The sequence below is a fragment of the Amblyomma americanum genome, chromosome 2 (assembly GCF_052857255.1).
Source record: "Amblyomma americanum isolate KBUSLIRL-KWMA chromosome 2, ASM5285725v1, whole genome shotgun sequence".
In the NCBI taxonomy this organism is placed as follows: Eukaryota; Metazoa; Arthropoda; class Arachnida; order Ixodida; family Ixodidae; genus Amblyomma; species Amblyomma americanum.
This window is the reverse complement of record NC_135498.1, coordinates 121113438-121131327: the sequence shown is the minus strand read 5'-3', so window position 1 is coordinate 121131327 and position 17890 is coordinate 121113438.

The following is a 17890-nucleotide window of genomic DNA, read 5'->3' as shown; positions in this document are numbered from 1 at the left end:
TACATTTTTAAATAAAGGAAATTACGCAGTAAATTCCTCACATGTCTGGGAGACACCAGAACTGCGCCGTAAGTGAAGAGTTAAAGGAGGAACTAAGAAAGGAAGAAAGAGGTGCCCTACTGGAGGGCTCCGGAATAATTTCGACCATCTGGGGGTCTACAATGTCACTGACGGCACAGCACACTGGCGCCTTTGCGGTTCGGCTCCATCGAAACGCTGCCTCAGCCGCATTTGTGTCCTTTTACCGATGATTTTTCGAAGCTAGTGTTTTATCGCGCGTTAAACACGACAGCTCTGAGGCTGCGTATTCTTACACACTGCGACATGAGTTTGTCGTTAAATGCTGGCCTAATTGCCTCCTATCAGGAGACCTTTACGGTTGTGTTTTTGGCGAAGTTGTGTCAATGCTGCTGTTTTTTTTTCATTTCATTTTATTACCTTAAAGGCCCCAAAAGAGGGCTGTCACATAAGGGATGGCAACAATTAAAATCACAGATTCACAATAACAGGAAAGTTTTTACATTTTCAGCGAAAAGACTTGGGCAAGTGATGATGGAGAGAAAGAAGTAATTAGAAACGAGGAAAGAAGGAATTAGAAAAAGTGACGGTGCGTGAGCGTGGACGGGCAACTTGTAGTTGATGGCTGGTGCGATGTGATATGCCTGCTGGGGGAAAAATATAAGGTGCGATGTGCATAGGGCTGTGGAAGAATTTGTGAAATAAAGACAGGCTGGCAATGTGATGGTGGAGCGATAAGGGTGATAATCTGGATGCTGTTTTTAAGGAGGAAACGCTGATGTCATAAGAGTAGGATGAATGAATGAAGCGAGCAGCGCGATTTTGAACAGATTCGAGGGCATTGATGAGGTAAACTTGATGAGGATTCCAAATGGGCGAAGCAAATTCAAGTTTGGCCTGAACGAATGATTTGCAAGCTAATAACTTGACATGTTTTGGAGCATGTTGAAGATGGCGCTTGAGGAAACCTAGCGTTTTGTTTGCTGACGATATTATGTTTTTTAACATGCAAGCTCCAAGAAAAATCGCTAGAAATTGTTATGCCTAGGTTCTTGTTTGACTGAACTAGTTGTACGGGAACTTCTGATATTTCGTAAGAGAAAATTAGAGGATTACGGCGGCGGCTGATGGACAAAAGATTGCATTTACGTAGGTTAAGTTCCATTACCCACTTATTACACGACTTCTGAACAGCATTGAGATCATTTTGAAGAGAAGATTGGTCAGCAGTGGAGAGAATCGTCAGCGAACATGCGTATGTTAGATGTTACGTTTGAAGGCAGGTCAATAATGTACACGAGAAACAGTAGTAGGCCAAGCACAGATCCCTGTGGAACGCCCGAAGTTACTAGGAGTGAGTTAGAGTTCTTATTGTTAACGGAGACAAACTGCGTACGATTAGTTAAAAACTCTTCAATCCACTTCAAAATATGGGGGTGCAAATTTAATTGGGAAAGTTTTATCAGGAGGCGTTTATTGGGTACTTTATCAAAGGCTTTTGCAAAATCTAAAAATACGATGTCGGTCTGTAGATTACAATGAATATTAGCATGCAGATCGTGAATGAACGTAGCAAGCTGGGTATCGCAGGAATAACCCCGACGAAACCCATGCTGAGCAGGTTGAAAAATGTTGTTCGAATCAAGGAATGTCATGATATGGGTATAGATGACGTGTTCCATGATTTTGCAGGGAATACTAGTTAGAGAGATGGGACGGTAATTAAGTGGCGAGTTCTTGTTACCTGATTTGTAGACTGGAACGACCTTCCCAGTTTTCCAGTCTATGGGCAGTTGACCTGTGGAGAGTGACTGAGCGAATAACAAGCACAACAGAGATGAACATATATCTTTGGTATTAATCAGTATTTTAGCGTTGATATTGTCAGTTCCTGCAGAGGATGAAAGTTTAATGTTTTCAATTAGTGACGAAATTCCTGCTGAAGAAAATGTAAGAGAAGGCATAGTATCTTTAATAACGGGGCATTTGGAGGAAATGCCGGATCTGATTCATTAGTAAACACGGAAGAAAAGGCTGCGTTGAACATATTGGCGCGTTCTGTTTCGCATTCAGTTTCACCCGAACAATCGGTGAGGGAAATAGTCCGTGTGTGCTGGGGGTTAATGACTTGCCAGAACCTACGGGGGTTAGTTGACAACATTTTAGGCAGATTGGAGTTGAAAAAGATGCGCTTGGCTTCTCGAATACTTGATAAGTACGTTTTTTCGGCTGCGTAATATTTGTTCCAAGCGTTCTGACTAGGAAGCAACTTGGCCGATCGGAAAAGACGCTTCTTTTTATTTTTAAGTCGTCTGAGTGTATTTGTGAACCATGGGTTTTGAGGGTTATTTCGTATAATTATGATCGAAATAAACCTGTCGACCAAATCGTCAATTTTCCTCTTAAGCAAGGACCAGTTATCATGAATGGATCTTTGAATAAAGTTAGATTGAAATGCTGGCAAAAATCGCGAATTTCAATATTTATTGCTGAATAGTTTCCTTTATCGTATAATCGGATGGTTCTTTTAGTTTTTGCGCGTAAGGATGGTTTAATCGTGAAGCCAGCATGTATGACGTGATGATCGCTGACGCCTGGTAGATACGTGATAGAATGAACGCATTCAGGGTTATTCGTTAATAATAGATCTAGAATATTTGCGCAGTCTTCGGTTACACGAGTTGGCTCGAATACAGTTTGAATGAGATTAAAATTAAGACAAACGTCTAGGATTTCATTAGCATCCTTATTACCTGTAGCGGTTAGATTATTCCAGTCGATACTCAGAAAATTGAAGTCTCCGAATAGAAAAGTGCATGTGTTAGGGTGTTTAGGTTTAATTTCATTCAATGCGTTAAGTTCTCGCGGGAAATCTGGACTGTTAGGAGGCCTGTAGCAAACGCCTATCACAACTGATTTAGGTGAAGCGTGGCATAAAACCCATATTATTTCTATATCTGATAAAAAGTTAATGGCTGAGCATGATAGGTCTCGAGCGGTGGCAATCAGTACCCCTCCTCATCTTCGATCTGGGCGATCTTTGCGAAAAACACAGAAATTTGGCAAGTCAGCAAGCACTTCACTATCGAAAATATCGCTGTTAGGCCACGTTTCTGTCAAGACTAGTATGTTACTGGCAGATGAAGTGACGATATGGGAAACAATGTCGCGCTTTGAAATGAACTTCGCACGTTAGTAAAGATTGCCGACAATGAAAGGAGTTCTTGGTGTACATGCCCAGAACGATCTGTCGACAGGGGCTGAGATAGTTGCTATTTTACCTCTTTGACTGTTTGTGATGATTCATCGAATATGTAGCGTTTAGGACCAATGTATAATGCTTTGAAGCGCAAAGAGAACTTAACGGATACCGATTTGGCAAAGGCTACAAGACGTTTGTGAGCGTTACGGACGGGCAGGGAGAAGTCTTCGTCAATACTGTAGTTGGTGCCTTTCAGCTTATTGCCTAAGGAAAGGATGCTTTCTTTAGTTTTAGATGACGTAAATTTAGCGATGATTGGCCTGATGCGATCAGTAGAGCGGCGCCCGAAGCGGTGAGCACGCTCGATTAGATTGGGCTCGATGGCAAAACCTAGTTGAGTGGAGCAATGGCGAATCACTGTTTCTTCCGAGTCTCTTCCGAGTCTCTTCCGAGTGGGGTTAGTGTCAGGAATATTGTAAAAAATGAGATTGTTACGGCGAGACCGATTTTCTGCATCGTCCATACGTGCTTCCAGTTTGTCGACCTTGCAGGTAAGTTTAGTGTTTAAAATTTTCAGGGTGTCGATTTCAGAATGGAGAGTAGAAAGTGTGGCGTAGTGTGATTCTAGAGTGCCCATGCGCTTGTTTAAGTTGGCCAAGGTTGTTTCGGTAGTTTTCAGTGGGTGTTTAATGTCCTGCAGATCTAAAATTAATGTAGCTTGTCCGGTAGTTAGTTTCTGGAGCTCGGAAAGTATGCTGTCGTAACGGTCCGGGCCTGGGTTAGTTTCAACATCGCCTGACAATAGTAAAAAAAACGAAGAACATGTGAACACTAGGCATCAATACTACAGCAGCACTGAGGGATCAGCAGCTGCATTAAAAAGTAGTTACTGGTTTTTTTAGCAAATAGGGAAAACTCATTACTAACCTGCATTGTGAAAAGTATCGGATTAGTAGCCTGCGCTGATGCACAGCTACCGAGCCCACAGAGCAGCGGCGATGACAGCAGGGGCTTTATATGGCTGATAGAATTATCAGATGATGTTCTTGGTGATGGGACTGGCCACTGATGGTCCAAGATGACGTCCCTTGGCGGCGATGAGGGTAGGCGATGGCGCAGCAACGGAGATGGGGCAGGTGGATGAAAAAGGCCTTTTTCAAGGAACTTCGGGGCGGCGGTCAAAATTGATGAACAGGAGGCAGACGGTAGAGCGGCAAAAAGCAGTTGCACAGCGAAGGCAAACACCTGCATTGTGAAAAGTATCGGATTAGTAGCCTGCACTGATGCACAGCTACCGAGCCCACAGAGCGGCGGCGATGACAGCAGGGGCTTTATATGGCTGATAGAATTATCAGATGATGTTCTTCGTGATGGGACTGGCCACTGATGGTCCAAGATGACTTCCTCGGGTGGCAATGAGGGTAGGCGATGGGGCAGCATCGGAGATAGGGCAGGTGGATGAAAAAGGTCTTTTTCAAGGAACTTCGGGGCGGCGGTCAAAACTGATGAAAAGGAGGCAGACGGTAGAGCGGCAAAAAGCAGTTGCACAGCGAAGGCAAACACCTGCATTGTGAAAAGTATCGGATTAGTAGCCTGCACTGATGCACAGCTACCGAGCCAGCTACCGAATGAAATCATGTTTTGCCGTGGTTTTTCTTCAAAGCCTTGCACTTTCTACTGGGATTTTGGCGCCCTCCTCACAAATCTTTACTACAACTCAACCGTGGAGCCTGCTATAGGCTTATATGAAAGTGACGCTAGTCTCCTGTACACTTTTGAGGCGGAGCAATCTTTACGCGCAAAGGTAAGCGTTTACGAAGCTTTGGGAGCAGTAAGAAAGTCGGGATAGCGGGATAACGTCGAAGTCCCAAGTTTAGAAAATCGCCGCATAGAATGACATAAAGAATATTAAAATGCACACGCATGCGTTATTACATAACCTCCACATATTTCGCTTCCTTTTATTCAGTTTAGATTGACACGAGTGATTCTCGCCCACGGACAAAACTTTCTGCTGGTAAGATCTTTGTTCTCTCCTGTACGCCAATGGCCTCCAAAGTATTTTCATGTAGGCTTATTGCTCCGTTGTGTTTGGTTCCCTGCGGAATAATAACCTAATATAGAAATTGAAATAAACGAAAGGAAACAAGATCATGTTTTAGTCACAGATTCTAACAAAAACTTGACAGTTCTGGTCCACTGTGATGAATGGCTTTAAGTCCGTGCAAAGTCTAAACGTGCTGAACAAAAATCTTTGAAACCGGGGCGCGTCGGTTCCCCACGCGCTCGGTTTCACTGCGGCCGCCTTTATGGGAATATGTCGTTGCTGATCGGAGCAGCCTTAGTTTTGTATGAAACAAGCATCGTTTCCCGAGGGTCTCCAGTAAAGTGTTCTTCCCGCCCACACATTGTTAGAAAGGCATGTGACGGAAGTCAATATTTCCTTCACTGCCACTGTATGTCGGACCCCGCGCTGTCATTTTGTCTTCTCGCCCTCTCACGAGAAGAGCAAAAATGGCTTCGAGTGCACTTTGCAGATGCTGTCAGTTTATAGCAGACGTTGTCAGTTTATAGCTGCCTCATATTATTTAATAGAATACAATACCCACGCGTCCCACATGTGCTGTTACGTGTGTGACGCAAACATGAGGCCCAAATGAGCACATCTAATAACTACACTAAGTAAAACGCGGCAAGCGATGCAAAGGAAATTGATAAAGTAAACCCCCAGAGATCGGCAGAGAACCGTGGATTTAGAAAGCAGATTGCCCGAAATCAAGAGGAGGAATTCAGCTAATTCAAAGCAGGCAACAACAGAGAACAGCTATATCACATCGAAAGGCGGGGCAGCGTAGCTGGCAGCTGTCAAATTGAACTCGGTCTTAAGACTTTTCATTACAATGAACTGTCAATGCGCACATCGCGGTGTTTGAATTTGTATAGTTTTGTGACAAGATTAAAACACTTCGTCTCTGGACGCAATGAGAAGTCTTTAGTGCAAACGACTTTGAGAAAAAACTGGCCGGTGCTTTTATTTCAACAAAAGCTATTCAATTTGCGTTCATAGCGAATGTTATAGCACCGCTCTCGTAGAAATACGATGTGCTGTCCAACGTTTAGGGCAATCCCTCAAGGCAGAAAAGAACAGGTTTGCAAATTGGTAGAGCTACCGCCCCGGGGAGGTCGTGGACCCGTGTTCGAACCTCTGACCAGAACGAAATACCTGCGGAGTTTCTGTGAAATCTTTCCTTCATAGCTGTATGACTGCACTTGGGTGGATGATAATGGAAAATTGCTGCTTTATTATGCTCGACGTGAAGCCTGGCCCGCATGCAGTGTTTTTCTCGGGGCTAAAACGCACAAAGTGTCAAACTCACGTGGTTAGACCGTCAAACATGCATATCACTGGGCGCTTTTCGCGCCTCCTTCTTGCGCCCATGGTGGTGCAAGTTCGGAGGAGCCGCCGTGCGCATGCGCATAACACGCGGCAGGTTTTGGCGTGCATAAAACGCTCCATGCGGGCCAGGCTTAAGGCTTTCTGCGGCGGTGGTAGCGGACCCTTCTAAAATTTGTCTATAGACTGTCTATAGGCTTTTTTAGACTCCATCGCCTTCCTGTAGATTTCTTTTTGTGTAGTCATAGTCTACAGACTGTCTGTAGACAGTGTATTCATAGTCTACAGACACTCTGTAGACGAAAGTGTACTCAAACTGTATGACCATAAATCTATAGATCGTATATACACTTCCTATAGATTTTTATTGCCATAGACTGTTCTGTAGGGTTTGTCTATAGAGAGTTTATAGACGTTATAGGCAGAAATCTATGGACAGTCTATAGACTGCCTAAAAAGTTTTATAAGGGGAACTCCTAACCTGCGAAAGCTTTGTGCCATTCTTTCTTTAGAGCCGAATGTCATACGAAGATGTAGTTTTTTTTCCCAACGCAGATGTGCGCTTTCAAAGAAGCGTATCCATGGATGAAGTTTGGTGTGGCAATATACGACACCGAGTTAGACGGCAGGATTGAAAATGAGTACTGCCTGCAGCAACATTGTAAGTAGCATCGATGGGATTTGTTGCGTTTATATTTATGGGCTTTATTTTTAAGGCTCGAAAATCAAATGTTATGCGACAATTTGACCAAGATATCTAAAAACCTGCCTTCTCCAAATATCCGGTCAGTGGTAGCGCTCACCTTCAAAAATAGACTACAAACAGATGAGATTAACTGCTTTTTGCTTATTCATAAGAAAAATTGAAAGCAGCTACACGAAAGAAATTTCAATTCTGAAAAGCAAGATAGATAACGCGTACCAGGCGGTATTTTCTCGGCTCGAGAGTCATGGGGCTTTGAACTTGCAGCTCGGAAAAGAATCAAAGGGCGGTAGCCTTAGCGCGCATGCGCAGATGAGCATTGCGGTGGCTTGCCGCAGAAGCAGCAGGGTTCTCGCCATGTGGTGGCAACAAATATTTGTGCTTCAGCGCCGGGTATTAAGGGCGACGGCGACAAGTTCCGTTCCGGACACTAGGTACATTGTGTCTACAGTTTGTTTGTAGACATTTCATGCTTACAGCTGTTGAACCAGCGAATCTCCGTACAGAGAGGGGGGCAAGTTTTCGTTTGTACATACCAACAAAACGAATTTTCAATTACGGTTGTGTTAGCCAAAATTATCTTGCAAGGCGTTCTTTTGTATCCGGCTTCCCGAATTTCAACAAGATGTATTAGTCGCTTTCTTTTCCTGGCACCACCGGTGTTGCTTATGGTGGAGGGCCTGCCCATGTGGATCAATTAATTTCACAGTTCACCCGTTTAACTGATCTGGAGAACTACTACCGCAGTCGTAAAGCTGCCAGCCCCAATTGCATTAGGCAAAGGTTACCATCTGGAAACAACCCTAGTGTTTGCCAGTGATTTGAGCATCCGCTTCGCATGCGGGAGGTTCGAGCTTCGACCACAACTGCCGACGAGTATCCACCGGTGATGCAATCGGCAAGCGTTCCCGTGGCCTGGTGCTCAGCCTAACTTTGGTTAAAAACTCGAGAAATGAGTCTCTGGCTAAAAATAGTGTGTGCGAAGGTGGTCTTCGGCGAAGGCTGTGCTTGCACTGTTAAAACCCATAAAAATCATCATCATCAGCCGTCTGCAGACATCGTATAACGAGAGAAGTACGGTGTGGCAGCTGTTTACGCTTGAGGTCTGTGAAGATAGATAGCAGTTGGTGAGGAGCACGGAATTATTTGTAAAAATATTCAGACGCATTTCTTTTCAAAACCCAGAGAACCTCAACGACGGATTGCAGCGAGTGTACATGCTGCAGCAGATCGTGGGAACAGTGCATTTTCCCGCGCCGACATGGACGAAGGAATACGGCGCGAACTGCAGCTCATTCGCCATCAACAAAATTCGGGAAGGGTACACCGTTTAGGGTCTAGGAAGTATGCGCGACTTTTCTGGGGTCAGCGATCCAGAAGTTGTTGGATGATCCTTCCGCCACTGTTTCCTCAAGACCACGAGCACTCCACGTGGATTCGATCAAACGTCACCCTGTCTGTCCATTTAAACGAATGAAAATCTTTTTTAAAAAAAAACGAACAAATGAAAGTAGAGATTTCTACCTCGGCACCAGCAATGCGTCACTACCCTCTGGTTTCTTGATGGCGTAACCGGTGACGATTGTGAAACAAGCGTTGGCTTTTTCCTGGACATTGACGGCAAAAAACGAATGATTTACAGTTCGTGTGCCTCTTCTTAGAACTGGCGTTTGTTACTTCGCTCGGGAAATCCGACTCACGGTGGCGTGCACCTATAGATTAAAAACATCGCATATCTCTGTGTCAAACGGACCCCTGTGCTGAGGGGTGCACCGTAGCTACGTCCGCTAGACTAACGTCAGTCTCGTTGGGCTCGAGTGCTATATCCCTATACCGCCTTTGAACAGCAATCTGCCGAAATTGTTTCAAATTCGTCACCGTTGCATAAAATCTCTTCAGCTCCCGAATATATGCAAGTCGCCAATGGAGGGAGCACAGCCTAATATTACGCGCTTTTACTGTCATCCCAAACTAGCATTTTTTCATTTCGATAAAAAAAGTACTCCGCTTGAGATATTACGGTCGCTTGCAATTCAAAGTTGATCGGATTCAGTTGAGATAGGTTCATTCACTTAATAATGGCACTGTCATGCTAATAGCTTTCTCAGTAAAATATATGATGTGATTGCGTTCGAATGATATTTGAAGGGGTTTTTAAAAATTAATTCGAATTCAATTGGAATTGAGTGATTCCTCTTCTCTCTCTATCAGCAATCGAAACAAAGAACTAACTATAAAAAATGACAGACGATTTAGCGTTGTTGGGCCAAATGCGAATTTGGTGCCCTAGCTCTTTGGTTGTCACTTCGGTTTCTGTTTCGATTAGAAGCTTGGTTTTCAAGGTCAGGCAGACTTCAGACAACGATCGCCAAAATAACACTTACGGGTTTAATGCGATATCATTAACGGGTTAGTGCCCTTATACATAAAATTGGCCATTCTATACTTTAAGCTCATAGATCTCTCGGAGTCCTCTAATCCTTGTGGTATGTACATCTTCTGTGATTGATTTGAGTGTATTATTTTGCAAATGCTGCCTATTTGGTGATCTTACGAAACCTACGTAGCTTGTAAAATTAACTATTTATATTTTGTTTGTTTGCTGCCTCGTTGTTTTTTCTTCTGTTTTCTTGCTTGTGCTTTATTGTGATTGTTCTTAAAGAATTGTCATCCGCATTGCTACTTCTGCCGACATTGCTACTTCTGCGGTTTTCAAAACTTGTGAAGCTGCCTCCGCCGCTTTTTTCCTCCAACCTGTTCGTTCTGAACATGGGTATTGTTACAGAAAATAAAGCACTTACTTATTTTCTTACTTAATCGTTGTAGGGGAAAGGAAATGGAACAGTATCTGTCTCACATAACGGCGGGCATCTGAGCCGCGCCGTAAGAGAAGGGCAGAATAAAGGAGAGACCGAGAGAAGAAACGAAGAAAGAGGTGGCGTAGTGAAGGCCTCCGGAATAATTTCTGCCACCTGGGGTCTTTAACATTCACAGATATCGCACAGTAGACGGGTGCCTTTGCGTTTCGCCTCCACGGAAACGCGGCCGCTGCGGTCGGGTTCGAGCTCAGGTACTCCGGATCAGTAGGCGAGCGCCCTAGCCACTGGGCCACCGTGGCCTGTTTTCATATTTGGAATCCCCTAGCTCAGTAAAATACGTTAGATGCCAAAATGAACTAATTCAGTTGATAGTCAGGCTGATATTTAATTGCTTATAATTATTTAACGGATAATATCATGATTTAACTAATGGCATATTCGTAACGGGCTCGGTGAGTACATGTTAGACACCAATATTGCCTATTTAGGTTAATATTTAGTGATGGTTAGGCTTAACATGGCGGCCGTGACGTCAGCACTCGGCAGCTCAATCACATGGCAATCGCATGGACAATTGATAGTGCTACCAAACAACTAACGCTCGTTACTTCAGCGCCTTCCAGACGGTTGCACCATTTTTTCCTTTCTTCTTTTAATCCCTCTTTCATCCCTTCCCTTACGGCGCGGTTCAGGTGTCTGCCGATATGTGCGACATACTGCGTCATTTGCTTTCCCCAAAGAAATTTTTTAAGGAAGGGATAAAGGATGGAGTGAAAGAAGAAAGGAAGAGGCGCCGTAGTGGAGGGCTCCGGAATAATTTGGAACACCTGGGGATAGTTAACGTGCACCGGCATCGCACACCACACGGGAGCCTGTTGCACTCAGCCTTCATCGAAACGCGGTCGCCGCGGCCGGGTTCGAGCCAGGGAACTCCGGCTCAGTGGCCGAGCGCTCTAACCACTCAGCCACTCCGGCGGGTAGTTGTGTCCTCTGCAAATTTTAAGGCGAACGCCTTTAATGCCTCATACTCCCGTCAACGAGCCTGTCCGTCCGTCCGTTACGTTTCTGCGCCATTGGTGGTTCAGTGCGCGTGCGCGAGGGGCGTCACCGGCGCGCGTGCCGACCCCGCGCCGGACGCCTCGCAGCTGTCGACCGAGTCGGGTGCTGCGCAACCTCCCTCCTAGCGCTCGCTTAAATGGAGTCTCAGAATGCGGGCAAACACAAGCGTACTACTTCCCCCGCTACACAGCGACAAAAGACGAATGAGCGAATGCGCTGGCATCGCCTTCATCTTCGTCCGTCCATTCGCGAAACCTGTCACACTGTAGCTGTCAAAGGACGTCAACTCGATAAAAAAATCCTTGCGCACGGCGCAATTCGAGCCACCATCCTTCAGTTCCGCAGCGGAGCGTGCTAACGACTAGGCTGCTTCTGCCAACATATATGTTGTAACAATTGAGTGCTTAACTTGTTAACCACACATCAGTGACACAAGCAGCAACACCGCGCTAAAGGCTTTGGCCTCGCCGCACTATGGGTCAACAAACTTCCCCCCCCCACCCTGAATTTTTATTCGACAGCGTATGCACCTCGTTCGGTCGAAAAGCCGTCTGCGTTGTATAGTAGTAGTCGGCACCGCGGGTTGTAAATAATGAGTAAATAAATGGTTTTTGGGGTAAGAAAATGGCGCAGTATCTGTCTCATATATCGGCGGATCCTTGAACGGCGCTGTAAGGGAAGAGATAAATGAGGGAGTGAAGGAAGAAAGGAAGAAAGAGGTGCCGCAGTGGAGGTCTCCGGAATAATTTTGTCCACCTGGGGATCTTTAACGTCCACTGGCATCGCACAGCAAACGGGCGCATTTGCGCTTCGCCTACATCTAAACGCAAACGCTTCGTGTCGAACCCGGGTACTCCGGCTCAGTCAACGCAATTTTTCGATGGCCTTACCTGTGAAGGCGAGGCCTGTGTGTAAACCCAAAGAGGGAGCCGTAGAAGGATTTGCCTTAGGCAATGCAAACCCACAAATATTGGACATGTCGTGGGTGCGTTTGCCGGCTCTCGCTCATGCTCGTAGTGCGCGAGTTTCTACTCTTCGTGTGTGAGAGCTTTTCGTGTTTCGTGGTCTCGTGAGGTGCATTAAACGAGTGTGCGTGTGCCGACGATGGCGTCCTCGTTATTTTATTCACTATCACCGACCTCTCCTAGAACATTTGACTGCATTGGAAAAAAATTATAACGAAACAAAGCACTCCGGCCGAGACGCGGTGGACTGGAAATTTGTTTTAAGCAGACATGACGCAAGCGCTTTGTCACTGTTGTTGCGAAATGATTTCTCACCAACGCACCAAAACGAAAGCATAAAAAGATGTTTCATCGCCATCTTGGTCGCAGGTGCTGCTATATAAGGGAATCTGACAAAACACGACACAGCACGCAGTGCAGTAGGTTAATCCAAGGGGCAGCACGGATTATACGGCGAGTTATTTTCTTGCGTAGAGCCCGCATTTATGCTGCATCAGCTCTCGATAAGATCGGTGTAGTAAGCACGCGGGGACGCGCCATTTTCAGCCCCGGCACAGTTCATGTGCGACCTACAGCGGTTGTGTGTGGGCAGCACCTATGGGTTTGACATAGAGCCTACGTTTACGTTGCAACTGTCCTCAAGTGCCGTACAGGGGACCGGTGTGGAAATAGATGCAGGAAAGTGGTCTGCGTCAGCCCCAACAACGCTGATATGGGACCCATGTAGTATCAACAAGGCCTGCCCAATTTCCACTTACCCGTGCTGGTCCCACAGAGGCCCCACATCGTGTGCTGTATAGGAATTTTCAGAAACCTTTCAGGCTGCCCTTCTTTTCCTTCACGGCCAGTGTCGTCCTCGAACGCGCGTTTCTTCGTTGCGTTGCGGAGGAACGCAGCCGCTTTTCAGACATCATTTGTGATGTAGCTCACTGGTTAGAGCCCTCGGCTGCTGATCCGGAGTTCTCTGTTTCGCACCCGACCGCGGCGGCCGCGTTTCAATGGAGGCGAAACGCTACGGCGCCCGTGTGCTGTGCGATGTCAGTGCACGTTAAAGATCACCAGGTGGTCCAAATTGTACCAGAGCCCTCCACTACGGCACTTCTCTCTCCCTTTCCTCTCAGCCCCTCCTTTATCTGCTTCCTTAAGGCGCGGCTCAGGTGAGGAAGTTAGTGCGTCATTTCATTTCCCCAACAACCATTCAATTTTTTTTTCTAGTCACCCCGGCCAGCTCTAGCCTTGGGTATAGGCTTTGATGGGTGACACCGGAGCGGTTCACGCAAAGCTACAACCGCTTCTGAATGAATGATTGAATGAATGAATGAATGAATGAATGAATGAATGAATGAATGAATGAATGAATGAATGAATTATTGAATGAATGAATGAATGAATGAATGAATGAATGAATGAATGAGCTGTTTATATAGAATGGGAGGCCTAAAAGTAGCTTTGTAGGAGCGCAATGTACGGATTATTTTTTTGGAAACAGGATATTTGCACATTCAAGGAATCGAAGCAGTCCGTTACGGTAGGGCGACGCGACAGGTGTCTCCATCGAGTGCGTGCGCGTGCGGCGCGCGTGTTTTTTTTAGCTTTGTATAATTTGTGACGGCTAAGTGGGATTTTTTTTATGGCTTTGCCCATGAGGGTGTTCCCTGTCTGCCAACGCAAAGAAAGAATCTGTAGCACATTGTCGTTGGACAAAGCTACCACAATTTCACCAAAGGTAGGCGGAAGTTGTGCTAGCAGTGTCCAGTAGCAAAGATTCTTTCTTTGCGTTGGCAGACAGGCTTCACCCTCATTGGCAAAGCCATCCATAAATTCTATTCAGCTGTCCGAAACTACACAAGGCTAATAGGATAACTTTATTGAGCTCTAACGCAAGTGCTTCTATGCGGTTCAGATTAGTCCATCTCCCCAACGGTCGGTGGCCCCTAACCGAGGGCTCCGCTGAATGCTGCCGCCAGCTGAGCTCGCCGTATCAGACCGATCTGGTCATCGCGGCAGTCGCTGGAGGGCATACCCTCCCATTGCTCCGCACTTGGGTTTAGTATAATTAGAACGACGTCGACTTTTTGGCATGCCCATGTCATGTGATATAGGGTAGGTTTTTTATGGCACCACGGACACTTGTGTTCGTAAAGTGTGGGGTGTGTTTAGGTTTGGATATGACCCCATTTGTAGTTCTCCATGTGACAGCCTCTTCTTTGTTTAAGGATTTTTGCGGTGGTGGGTACCGCATCCTGCTGCCTTCGTTGTTTAGTATGACCGATTACTCCTAAGGTACTGGCTGGATTCTTCAAGGTCGTTGACGTTGGATGCTCGGTAGTTAGTATATCCTCGAGCAATCCTGTCCACCTCTTGGTTTCCTGCCACGCCCGTGCGCCCGGTGCCCATATGATCTTATGTTTGTTTTGTCCTGCATCTGTCTGTTGTATCTTGCAGTTTACACAATGCTAAAAAAATTCTATTCAACTGTCAGAAATTATATGATCCTAATAAGAGCCCGCGCACGCAGACAATCGATGGAGACCTCTATCGTGTCGTCCTACCGCAATGAACTAGTTCGATTCCTTGAATGTGCAAATATTGTCTCCAAGAAAAAAAGCTCCCTACACTGCGCTTCTACAAAGTGCCAGCGTGTGAAAAATTTAATACTTCATTCAGAAGAGGTTGCTGCTATGCGTGAACCGCTCCGACGTCACAAACGAACGCCTAGACTCAAAGCCGTTGTGCTGGCCGGTATGACCGAAAAAAAAACTGATAATAGCAATTGGTTTTTGGGGAAAGGAAATGGCGCAGTATCTGTCTCATATATCATTCGACACCTGAACCGCATTAAGGGAAGGGACAAAAGAGGGAGTGGATGAAGAAAGGAAGAGGTGCAGTAGTGGAGGGCTCCGGAATAATTTTGACCACCTGTGTGCACTGACATAGAACAACACACGGGCGCCTTACCGTTTTGCCTCCGTAAAAACGCAGCCGCCGCGGTCGGGTTCGAACCCGGGAACTCCGGATCAGTAGTCGAGCGCCCTAACCACTGAGCCACCGCGGCGGGGCAGGGAAAGAAATTGAAAATTGGTTTTTGGGGAATGGATATGGCGCAGTATCTGCCTCGCATCTCGGCCGACAACTGAATGGCGCCCTACGGAAACGGATAAAGGAGGGATCGAGAGAAGGTAAAATAATTGCCGTAGTGGACGGCTCCGGAATAATTTCGACCACCTGGGGACCTTTAAACGGGTAGAGACAAATTTTTCTGTTGCACCTGTTGGTTGTAAATAATGCGTAGCGATTCTGTAAGCATGGTACACGATGTTAGAAGCACGAACTCGTACTATATATTTATAATCGTACTATTTGCACCACCTGTTTCGGTTTCGGTTCGTAGTTGCCAGGTTTTTACATGACGCCAAAAACCAGACAATGCGTTGTGACGTGGGTCCGGAAAATCGTGACGTCGAGCGGGCACGTCGTCTGTCTGACACGCACATGGTCAATGGCGAATAGCTCCGAGTCGGAAGATGAATTTTATTTTGGCGAGGACACTGATTATGAGGCATCGGGGGACGACACAAGCGATGAAGTAGACGCCGCGTTTGCGAACCCCGACAACCAGTTTATTTTTACACCACTTGAGGTAAACGTGGATGAGCTTTTCCTTTTGGGATCTGCACCAAACCCTGGCCAATCAACCCCCCCCCCCCCGTGGGTTTGTGACGTCGTGTTTGAGGCAAAACAACAACAGCTTTATTTTTGACCCGCTGGCCAGCGATTCAGAAAGGGAGGCAGGCGTCAGGCCTGACGCAGTTGAGGCTGTGCGAGCGGACGCCGAGTGTATAGGCAACGTCAACCAGTAAGCAGTGTTGTCGTGTTATTTTGCTGCTCGTGTAAGGTATTTCAAAGCGAAAGCTTCATTAGCCGCAAACTCGCGATGTCGCCGTGGCGGTACTCCATCGAGGCACGTTACGTCACAACGCGCGCCTCGCCACGGAATGTTACTGTGCTTCGCGCACTCGCCGCGCCATCGGGCATGATGTCACACCACGTCGCTCGCCGCCGCCGCCGTTTGGTAGGGCGTGACAACGCGTTCCTCGTCGCTGCGTTCGCATCCGCTCGCTTGTCACAGGATTGAAAAGGAGAGCTGGCGTGCGCCGCAACCACAGTTGAGGTGACTGTATGGACGGCGACGATTCTGATAAGCTCGAGGAGGCCTGGAATCGACAGCGGAATGAGATGAAGAGGAAACGAATCGCCCCGGAAACAGACGAACAGCGCATCGAACGACTGGCTAAACGCCGCCGTGAATATGCCGCCGCGAGACAGGCACGTTTAACGTCCGGTGTCTCGACCGCTAGCAGCAGCGACAGCAGCCGGAGGAGAGACCTGTCAAACCTGTCTTTTTGACAAACCGCTACCGAAGAAGCGGCTGCCTCGCCGACACGACGCGTGCCTTTAGCACAACGCCCGAGAACTGGATGATTTCTATCGTGCCGACGAACACACTACACACATGGACGCGGCATCGCAAGGCACAGTCTACGTGGTCTGTGCAACCACGCCGCGATCTACCCTTATCTCCGCCGCCGCGGTGCGCGCCCCCTCCCCCGCCGCAGCAGAAGAGACAGGCATAGCGCTGGCTATCGCTGACCGCTGTACGCGCACAGTGCTCGGTGACTCAAAACGAGCAATCCTGAACTACTCGGCAGGCTGCATCTTCATTGCCGTCACACGAATCCTGCGCGGCTGCGCACCCGACCGAAAAATTAACCTAATCTGGGCACCCTCCCATGTGGGCAAATGTGGTAACTAAGGGACATATATCAGGTTGGAGAACCTAAAAAGATTGAAAAATAAAAAGCCCCTGCCTACACTACTGACGCCTAAGAGGCTGGTAAGGAAGGGGCCGGCCGACTTGCACGAGGATTAACAACCCTGGCGGCCGCGGCAAGGATCCTGGAACACTCGCTGACCTCTAGACTTGTGCAGACATCACCAATGTTCGTAAAAAGACGTGACGCCATTTCCCGCCTCTTGAACCCGACGGCGACCGAGCATAAGCCACCCTGCTCCGAAGATTGCAGACGCCCTTAATTCTCGGCCACTCAAGGCTATTAATGATCATCAATGGGGAATACGACCCCACATGCCCAAATTGCAACCACAGTTCATCCGCCACTCAGGCCCACATCCTCTGCGGATGCGAAAATAACCCTCCCCCACGGGCCCTCCTGCCAGCTCCCTCTGCGGAATGCTGGGATCAACTCCTCAACCAGCCAGATAAGACCACGCAACTTTCACTCATTTCATGGGCCCAGTACGCCGCCCCAACCGGGCTGTGGATCTACTCAACTGAAGGAATAAACCATGCCGAATCGTAAAACAATTTCGACTTAGACGAGGGTACGAACACCATTCCCTCCGTTATAATGCTCTGGGTTTTGTCGCTGGCAGTCATCATCATCGTTTTTTTTTTTGTTAAAAAATTCACTGCAACGCCTCCCGTGCATTAAGCACCGGGAAACTAGCGCTCAGTGGTGAAAATAGTTTCAGGTAATAAAAGGGTTCAAAATGGATTTCCTATACCACAGACAGCGGGATAAGCTGAGCAAAAGAATTCCTCGATCCCACAGTAGCACAGCTTGCATCAGCAAACAAACCATGATCATGCAAAGCACTCACTAAGGTAATCGTTGAAAAGTTTGAGGTATCTTAGACTTTCGTTGACCA